The sequence below is a fragment of the Sphaerodactylus townsendi genome, linkage group LG10 (assembly GCF_021028975.2).
Source record: "Sphaerodactylus townsendi isolate TG3544 linkage group LG10, MPM_Stown_v2.3, whole genome shotgun sequence".
NCBI lineage: Eukaryota > Metazoa > Chordata > Lepidosauria > Squamata > Sphaerodactylidae > Sphaerodactylus > Sphaerodactylus townsendi.
In genome coordinates this window covers 61,499,718-61,509,012 of record NC_059434.1, presented here as the reverse complement: position 1 = coordinate 61,509,012, position 9,295 = coordinate 61,499,718, and positions in this window count along the sequence as shown.

Here is a 9,295-nt window from a genome sequence, read left to right as displayed (position 1 = left end):
CTGTACATCTGATTCTCAGGAAATCATAGTTTTCCCTTGCATTTAAACGGGGCAAGCATGATTTGTTTTCAAATCAGACTTTGATACCAAGTCACCACTTCAGATATCTCCTGGGTTCCTGAAATTCAATTGGTGTGCACCACACAAGAAATTTCTACCCTTCTCTGTTAGAGATTATGCCAGTACATCCCAACCTCTTTAGGGTGCCCAAAAAGTCTTCAGAAGGGGCAATCTTTCATTGCTCATGCTCGATTGCTACAGAGGCCATGGTTCTTCTCTCAGCACTAGTCTTGATGCACTTCCTATGTTCCTGGTTGGCGAGGTGTTTTATATAGAATGCCCTATATATTGATGGCTGCTGACAGTAATATGCAGTGTGGTTAAAGGATTTTTTTTTTAAATGTCTACTACATTGTGCTTCCCAGGTTTCTCTTTATTGGGCCTTTGGATTTTTTGTATTCCATATGTCATTGGGAACTTACCAAAGAAGTTGTAGAAGCCAGTACTTTGAAGGAGAACTATTCAGATACACAGAAAGCTAAACAGTGTCCTTTCAGATGGGTTGGAATCAGAACACAGTCCCCAGCAAATCTTAAAGCACTATGAATGAAATAGGCCAGAGAGGCTATACTATCAAATAATTATTGAGACTAATTTCTGAAGTGGCAAACTAACAAAAGGCAAAATATATGTTGTCGTCTTTAGAAATGTCACATGAAAACAGAACACCCTGTGTTAAGTTGTATAGGTTGTTCCAGATGTAACAAGGTGGCCAGTGGAGAAATAACAGCACCAGCTTCTGATAGCTTTATTGATTCAACTGTGCCACTCATACTATAGCACCAGTACAGTCCATGATTAATGGCTTTGTGAACTTTAATTGTTTATATAAAGCGATTACTGGTAAGGGAACAGCTAAACATTGAAAGATATACTTGCTGAGGTTCTTTAAATAAGCTGTAGTAAGTATGGATGCTCTGGCAGCTGATTTCAAGTTAAAATACTTGTCTGGACTTGCAAAAATTAAGGAAATTTTCTTCTTTTTGTTACCGCGCTGCTCAGGGTAACACTTTCCTTACTCTGGAGTATCCCGCTCTCGGCAGCGCCCAGGAACCCAAGTAAGACCCGACACGGCTCGGATAAATAAAAGTGATTTATTGGAGGATGCTGATTCCTAAGTGTCCAGCACTCTCCCGCTCCACACAACAACTCCGCTGCCTAGCAGCCTTACAACCCCTTAAGTACACTTTCTCCCGTCGGGAGCCCGGGAGAATCAAAGACAGCCCACCACCATTCATTAACAGAATTCAAAATAACCAACTTCATTCATTTGCAACATGCAGGAACCAATCAGTGCGTCCAGTAGGCATCCCCTTCTTGAGTTTCGCGCCAAGAGTAGGGCGTAGCGGCGATGATCGTGTCCACTGGCGGGAAAACACAAAGGTTTTCCCCATGGTGTCCCGGGGTCAGGAAGCAGAGGGTGATGACGCAGAGAGCTTCCTTATCTGCCTGCTGACGTGGATTAGGCAGGGCTTGGAGGCGCTCGACTGAGGGGTCTCCCCTTTTGTCCGCGTGCAGTATCAGTGAACCTTTACATCGTGAATAGGGATGGAGCCCAGGGTGGAGCCGAGGAGATGGCTCTCTGCCTTGGGCCAAGGAGGTCTCCATACAGTCACAAATACAAAGAAACTTTACAAATCCTATCTTCCTAGCTAATACAGTTGATTTCTACCTAGCTAACACAGAGAAGTAAGACAAATTTAACCTTTAATTCGAACACAGTCCAGAAGAGGAGGAATTTCACTTCCGGCTCCGCTATCATTTCCCCCCTTTCTGGGCTTTCATGCCATGGCAATCATGGCATGGATGCCCAGACAATTGTACAACCTGGGAATACGGGGGAGGGGGCCCTGGATGCACTGGGTAATCCAGAGATGCGAGGAGCATAATAGGCTCTACGCAGACAGCGGGGGCATACTGGGGGCCTTCTGTGGGACACGTAGCATATATTCAAGATATACAATTAAATGCAACACGGAAACAGGGAAACTACACACATAAAATGGGCGATCAAAGAAACACAGGGGTATTCCAGGCACTTTCCAGAATGTCAACAATGGGGGCCGGTTTCAATTTAGTAGGCGGGGGCATTAAGATTCTTCCCAGCAACTGGAGGGACCCGGAGAGCTGAGTTATGGCAGGCAACAAAGTCCAGGTTGATTGGGGATTTGGTGGAACGGGAGACAGAAATGCCGGGCACCAGGAGAGGGTCTTGACACGAGGATCAGCAGTGGAAACGAGTGTCCGTTTCGAAACACAGCCGGATCTAACACAGGAGACAGTTGGTGATCACAGTTCGGAATTGAAGTCCAAACGCACGCGCACACACACGCTTCAGTCCAGGGAATCTGGCTTGCGCTCTGTAGAATCCTCAGCATCCCCGCAAAGACCGACTCGGGGGCTACAGGACGACTGTACACGGAATGATGAATGAAGGTTTAGACGTCAATGGAGGCAGCTCCCCCCTTTGTTACTTCTGGAGCCGGGGTGGCTGTCAACAGGAGTGGTGGGACCGTGGGACCATGGCACCACTCTTCACATCTCGGCAATGAAGCAGGTCAATGGCATCTTTCACCAGGCTCTTCATCACCAAAAGCAAACAGCACTGATCCTCAGCCGCAACCCTTTTGAAACGTCTCAATGCAAAACGGGAGACCACAGTAGCGGGGTTTCACACATACCAGAGAGTTAGCACAGGTCTCAATTTTCCCCATATCTTCAAGGTAGTCTTCCGGGTCAAATACTGTCAGAACTCTAGATCAGATTCCAGTAAACTGGGCCGCCAAAGATTTACAATTTGCAAGGAATGTAAAGCGCCTGGGTACCTCCTATGTAACTTGTTGAATGATCTCTGCGTGGGGAAACACTAGACATTCGATAATTCAACTTTAAGCAGAAACATACAATTTGCACTCTGGCAAGGGTAAAACAGCAAGCGAACCCGAGAAGGGGAGGAGGCATCCAATCAAGGCAGGAAGTTAAAAGGCAAAAGCGGCAGAGCCAAGCGCGATAAGCGAGTGGGGGCAGCTTCCGGAAGGTACATGGCGTGAGTAGGCTCCCATCGGTGTCTGGACTCTGCCTACCAACCTGGGCTGGCAAAGGACAGAATCAAAACCCAGAGGAGCACCTACACAGAGGATGGATTTTAACAGAAGGGGGACATTACAGGAATCGCAACAGGAGACCTATGCCACAATAAGTGGGGCCATAATAACAGATCACACCAACTCCACTTGTAGCACCCACCCTCCGTTCCACAAGCGTATGCTTTCAAATTGCAAGGGAAGGTCCGGTTTGAAAAGCAGGGTCTGTAAGACCCACAGGCCAAAATATAATAGCCAAAAAAAAATAAAATGGAAACCACAAGGCACCGAGGGTGACAAATGGGTCCTAGTTCAGTACGTGAGCCTTCAAAACGTTCTGCAAACAAAACATACACCCAAACATAAGAAGTAACATGTAAGTGGGCTGCATCCCCCCCTTGTTCCCAGTGGCACCCTGAAGCGGACCTCTCGTCCCCATTATGGCGCGAGTTTTCAGTGGCAGCCAATGGTGCCCAAATATTCCTAGTGGATTGTTTATACGCATGAGGCTCTGTTTTAGATTTGTTGAGTCTAACTGCGTCTAACAAGGGAGGCTCTACCTTAGGGCTGGGAGCTGAGGTGCCGGGGTTTGACGAGTTCGAGCACGTGTCAGCCTTGAAGTTGCTTCCCAGCAGGGGACTCACAGCCACTAGTCCCTTGTCTAACGAATTAGCTGGGGCCCCAAAACTGAAATTCTGCTTATGCTCTGAGGCTGCAGCGTCTCTGAAAGGCCGAAAAAAGAAAAATCAATCTGGTTGGATCTGAGATATTGCATCCATTTTTAAATGTGGTCTGGATTCTCTTCACCCCTCTGAGAGGCAATATCTCAGAGGACAACGCATGAGCGAGCCCAGGGAGCTAAATCCAAACCGCCGTAAACGCATAAGAATCCCAAAAAGCCGAGGGGACTCCAAAAGAAAAAGTTGTGCAAGCGGAGGCTTAAAAGGGGCACAGAGGAGGCAAAAAGGGGGCAGGGAGCTGGACCACCCACAAGTGGCCTGCATACCAGGCCAGGGAGAGCGGCGGCTCGAATTCCCAAACCATGTAAGGGCCGAAAAAAAAGAAGAACAGTCGGCCGGGCCGGCAGGGAAACAGAGGCACCGAGTGTGCCTCCAGAACGCAGGGGCAGTGGGGGCCTGGATACCAGAGGCCCCGTCCCACAATCTAGAATTCGTCACGCCGGCTGTCCCTGTTGCATACGACAGTGGGACTTGGGAACACAGGACAGGAGCAGGGAGGCTTGGTGACCTCAAAGCTGTGGCGTCAGAGAGTGGACCAACAGTAGCGCTTGGGGAGACAGGGCCACCTTTGCCAAGGCAGTGGGAGTGGACCGGGGCTGAAGTTCAAAACAGGTTGTGGAATTCCACACACGCAGCTCAGAGGCCACCGTCTTGCCACGTGGCAAGCATACAGTGGGCAGCTATAAGCCCAGCATTTCACGGAGCGGGGTGTAAAGAGGGAGGAATCCTGACATCATTCCCAAACTCAAAGCTGGCTGAGGCGAGGGCAGTATGTCGCATGAAGCTCCGACACACCGCTTTGGGAGTCAGGAGAACGCACTTGATCCGGTAAGCCGCAGCTGGGTCCAAAAGAGCACTTCTGGAGTCAATGCACTGCAGGCGGGGGGCACATCGGGAGTAGGAGCTGGGTCTGCAGTCCGGAGGACTGATTCTGTGACAGGGGCAGCCAGAGCAGAGCCGACGAGGGTCAAAATTCCCTCCAATCCAGGGCCCAAAATCAACGAGCAGCCAGAGTGGGAAAACGAAAGGGAGGCGTTCAATTTTCTGGAGGAAGCAGAGTCGCTGACCCAAAAGAGTAGAGACCGGCAATCCTCCATGTTGAGGAAGGAATGCTTTCGACCCAGCACACCGGGCCGGGACGGAGAGCGGGGGTTGGAGCCGGCGGGGAACAAGCTGCATCTGCGCCACTCGCACTTACGACATGGCACCTCTCTCTCCCGGTCGCGTGGGAACGCGGGACGTTAGAATTCAAGAACAGAATAGGAGGCCCCCGTATCGACCAACATGGGGATAGAGAGGTCCCCCCCACCTAATACAGGGAATCACCCGGAATTGGGAGGGAGATAGGGAGTTTTGCGAGGCGACTCAGGAGGCTACCACAGGGCAATCCCCCTCCAGCAAGTGGGCAGCAGAGGCTTCCGCCACCGACTCTGACACAGGCACTGAGTCCATGGCCAGGTCTACTAGGGCGGACGGGCCATCCGGGGGAGCAGAGGGGAAAACGGGTGCAGGAGGGAAACTCTGCACATGCTCTGAGGCACCAGAGGAGGGCTGGGCAGCCCGTGGAAGGGCATCAGCCACGGGAGGGAGTTCCAGAGCCGGCGGGGAGCACCTCGGATGCACGAGAGGCGCACTAAAAGCCTGGGCAGCCTCCGGGACCAGGGTGGGCTGGAGGACCCCGGCAACCACCGCGGGGGCGCTAGGAGCCAGGACAGGGGCTTCGGAAACAGGCTGGTGGGCACCGCCAGCAGCGGGCTGGGTGAAAAGCTGTGCCAAACGGCAAGACTCCAACATATCCACCCGTTGCTGGGCTTTAGTAGGGGAGCATTCCAAACGTGTGGGAGTCCTCTTCCTCAACCCGGCAAGTGGGGAGAATCTGGCGAAGTTTGTTCAAGCTTCTCCTCCAAAGATCCCAGAGACCTGCCTGTCAGCCTCCGGGTCTCCAGGTCCGGAAAGTGCCCAATCCAAAACAGGGGGGGGCTCACGCCTGAAGAGGGGACCCGGGCTAGTCCCAGCAGGGGTTTGGGGAGTACTGCAGCCTGGGGATTCAAAGTAGGGAGATTGAGGCCGGAGGAACCAGGGCAGAAGCCTGCTGGCAGCTGTTTCCTCGCTCTTGGGCTTGGCGATCCCCGATGCCAACCCTTAGCAGCACAATTTCTGCGCCAATGGTCGCGCTGGTGGCAATAGCTACATTGGTCCCTATCCTAAAGGGGCATTATCTTGGCGGGGCTGAGTGGTGGACTGCGGGAGAGTCCCTGGCCAACTCCCAGGCTCCTGCCAAAATCCCGATTCCCACCCACAGTGGCTCTCAGTGCTCCTACAACCTCCTGCAGAGATTTCTGAATCTGATCTAGGGCTGGTGCCATCGGAACGTATGGGGCGGTCTTGGGTACATTCCCATAACGTGGCTCTTTCGAATCCCTTGCAGTGGTCCCCGATTAAGTTCCCTCACTTCTGGAACAGCTGCCTGCAAGGCTCCCCACTAATTGGCGTGTGGCCGGTTCTCTTTTGCCTTCTCCCTCGCATCCTGCGCAACCTCCTCCCTCCTCAAAGTACACATTATTGGCAGTCTTAAGGAGATCCTGCTGGGTCCTTCAGGGTATTGTCAGGGATCCTGTTCAACTTCTTCCTGATATCTGGGGTGCTTCCTCCAATAAACACGCTGTTAAGCAGAGGGGCGCATAGACTGGATCTTGTGGGATCTTTACCCGTCTGGTCCACATTTGGCGCACTTTCGGAGCGGATGTGTTCCATAAAGGCGGCGGGTGACTCATCCTTTAGTTCTGAACTAGCTGGTGGAGCTCGACAGATCATGGCGGCGTGGGGCGCCATTACTTGGAGCCTCCGAAAATTATAAAGCGCCCGATAATTCCCCAGCTTGTCTCGGTCTCGTCTCTACGTTAACATTCCACCCTGGGTCCGCCAGCATCGGGAAACACCTGGGCCAGCGCGTGGCGGGGTTTGCACCTTCCTGGTGATCATCTACGTGCTGGGTGGCTTCTATCTTAGCTGCTTGCATAACTAGGGCCCTCTCCTCCCCAGTCAGAAGAAGTCTCAGCTTAATTGCTGGATATCAGCATAAGTGGAGCAAAGTGAGTAGCAAAGATAGACTCCACCCAGCTGGAGTCATAGCCAAGGGATCAGTTGTACATCTGAGGAAGGACCTCTCTTTCCAATTATACAAATCTGAAGGCAGTAAAGGGACGCGGAGACATTACAGGGTGCGGGGTTCGCCATTTGGGGCCATCCCCATTTGAGTGCTTGGGATGGGGATACATGCCCGCCCGGCACTTCAACTGGGCATTGGGCTCAATTCTGACCTGAAGGTGTGGTTGGGAGGCGTGCACCTAGACGAGGGTAGTGGCAGCCATTCTCCTCGAAGCTGGTAGACAGGGTGGACGGGAGAGACGGGGTCTCTACTGATTCCATCGAGGGGAAACGCACTCAACTGTGGGGACAATGCTTGCAATGTTGGGGAACTCCTAAGGGCAGACTGCATGTTCTTTACCTGTGAGACCACATCCTCTAGCATCTGTGTTAAGTGTGCTTTCTCTGGGGTCAAAGGAGGAGAGCTTTCGAGGGTTCCTTCCCTAGCTGGGGGAGGAGGTGTAGTCCCCCCCCTGGGGGAAGATGAGGAAGTACTGGGGTGCACATCGGCTGTGGGACTGGGGGAAGGGGGTCCATCTCCTCGGCTGGAGGAGGGCAGGACGGCTGACCAGAAACTAATGAATCCCTCAAGTTACTATGACCGGCCCGAGAGGGGCTGGAGGCCATGCTTGCAGGACAGGAAAATCCAGCAAATTGTCTGGGGGAGGGGGCAGAATATCCAAGGGGTGGCTCCTGAAACTATAGAACTCTCAAGTCGCGGGACTCCTGGTTCCACCCACTAGCATAATCTTAGTTCCCTGAATGCAGGAATAATTTTTTAGGATTTCTATATATTTCCTTACCAAAGTTGTTCTATCTAATGTTTTGGCCTGCTTCTTCAATCCGGTACCCCTCAAAGCCTGATAAAAGATTCTGGAGGATGGGCCAACTAAAGGAGCCTGTTGCCACCCAAGAACCAGCCGACAAATTATAATTGACCCATTCTCCCCTGCACCAAGACTCAAACTTCTTCCTTGACACAGGGGGCTTGCGTCCGAGCCTGTCCCAATTATACAAGACACAAGCCAGTGGGGTAGATTCAGGCAGGGCTTGGGAACCTCCAGTGGCTTAGATCCACAGACTCCCATTTCTGCCTTGCAAAACTGGGCACAAACTCTACTCATTCAAAGCACTGCTCTCGGGCTTGGGCTTCCGGAACAGGTCGCTACCGGGGACAAAAACCCATTTTCTAGTTCTAGGCCCTAAGGACACATGGGGACTTTAAGCCTGGCCTGGGTTCTTTCTTGTCCCTTTTGGACCAACCCCTTAATGCCGAGGCCCTCCGTTCCTTCTTTATGGCTATACCTAAATCCCCCCTCCCCTTTCTCTCTCTCTGCTGGGATCTCCCGTCCCTTCCCCTTTCGAAGATCTGTCTCACCTGTCCTGCAGAGGGCGTCCACAACCTCAGAGCAAGCGAGGTCCTCGATCTCCAAACAGCTGCCGTTCTTCGGAACTGCACTCCGCCTGTCGGGTCGGTTCCTCGAGAGCTATACAGGTTCTCCCGTCGGTTCAGGGAATCCCGGCACAAGCCCCCCAACTGTTACAGCGCTGCTCAGGGTAACACTTTCCCTTACTCTGGAGTATCCGCTCACCGGCAGCGCCCAGGAACCCAGAAGTAAGACCGACCACCGGATAAATAAAAGTGATGATTTATTGAGATGCTGACCTAAGTGTCAACACCTCCATCCACACAACAACTCCATTGCCCACCAGCAACCCACAACCTTAAGTACACTTTCTCCGTGGGGCCGGAGAATCAAGGCAACCACCACCATTCATTGGCAGAATTCAAAATAACCAATCATTCATTTGCAGCATGCAGGAACCAATCAGTGTCAGTAGGCATCCTTCTTGAGTTTACAGCCAGGTAGAATGGCGATGGCGTGTCCACTGGCGGGAAAATACAAAGGTTTCCCCAGGTGTCGAGGTCAGGAAGCAGAGGGTGATGGCGAAACTCATATCTGCCTGCTGGCAGGCTGGTAGCCGACTGAGGGTCTCCTTTGTCCGCGTGTATCAGGAACCTTTACACGTGAATAGGATGGGCCCAGGTGGAGCGGAGATGGCTCTCTGCCTTGGGCCAAGGAGGTTCCATACAGTCACAAATACAAAGAAACTTACAAATCCTATCTTCCTAGCTAATACAGTTGATTTCTACCTAGCTAACACAGAGAAGTAAGACAAATTTAACCTTTAATTCGAACACAGTCCAGAAGTGGAGGAATTTCACTTCCGGCTCCGCTATCATTTTGAACTGCCATTTCGTAG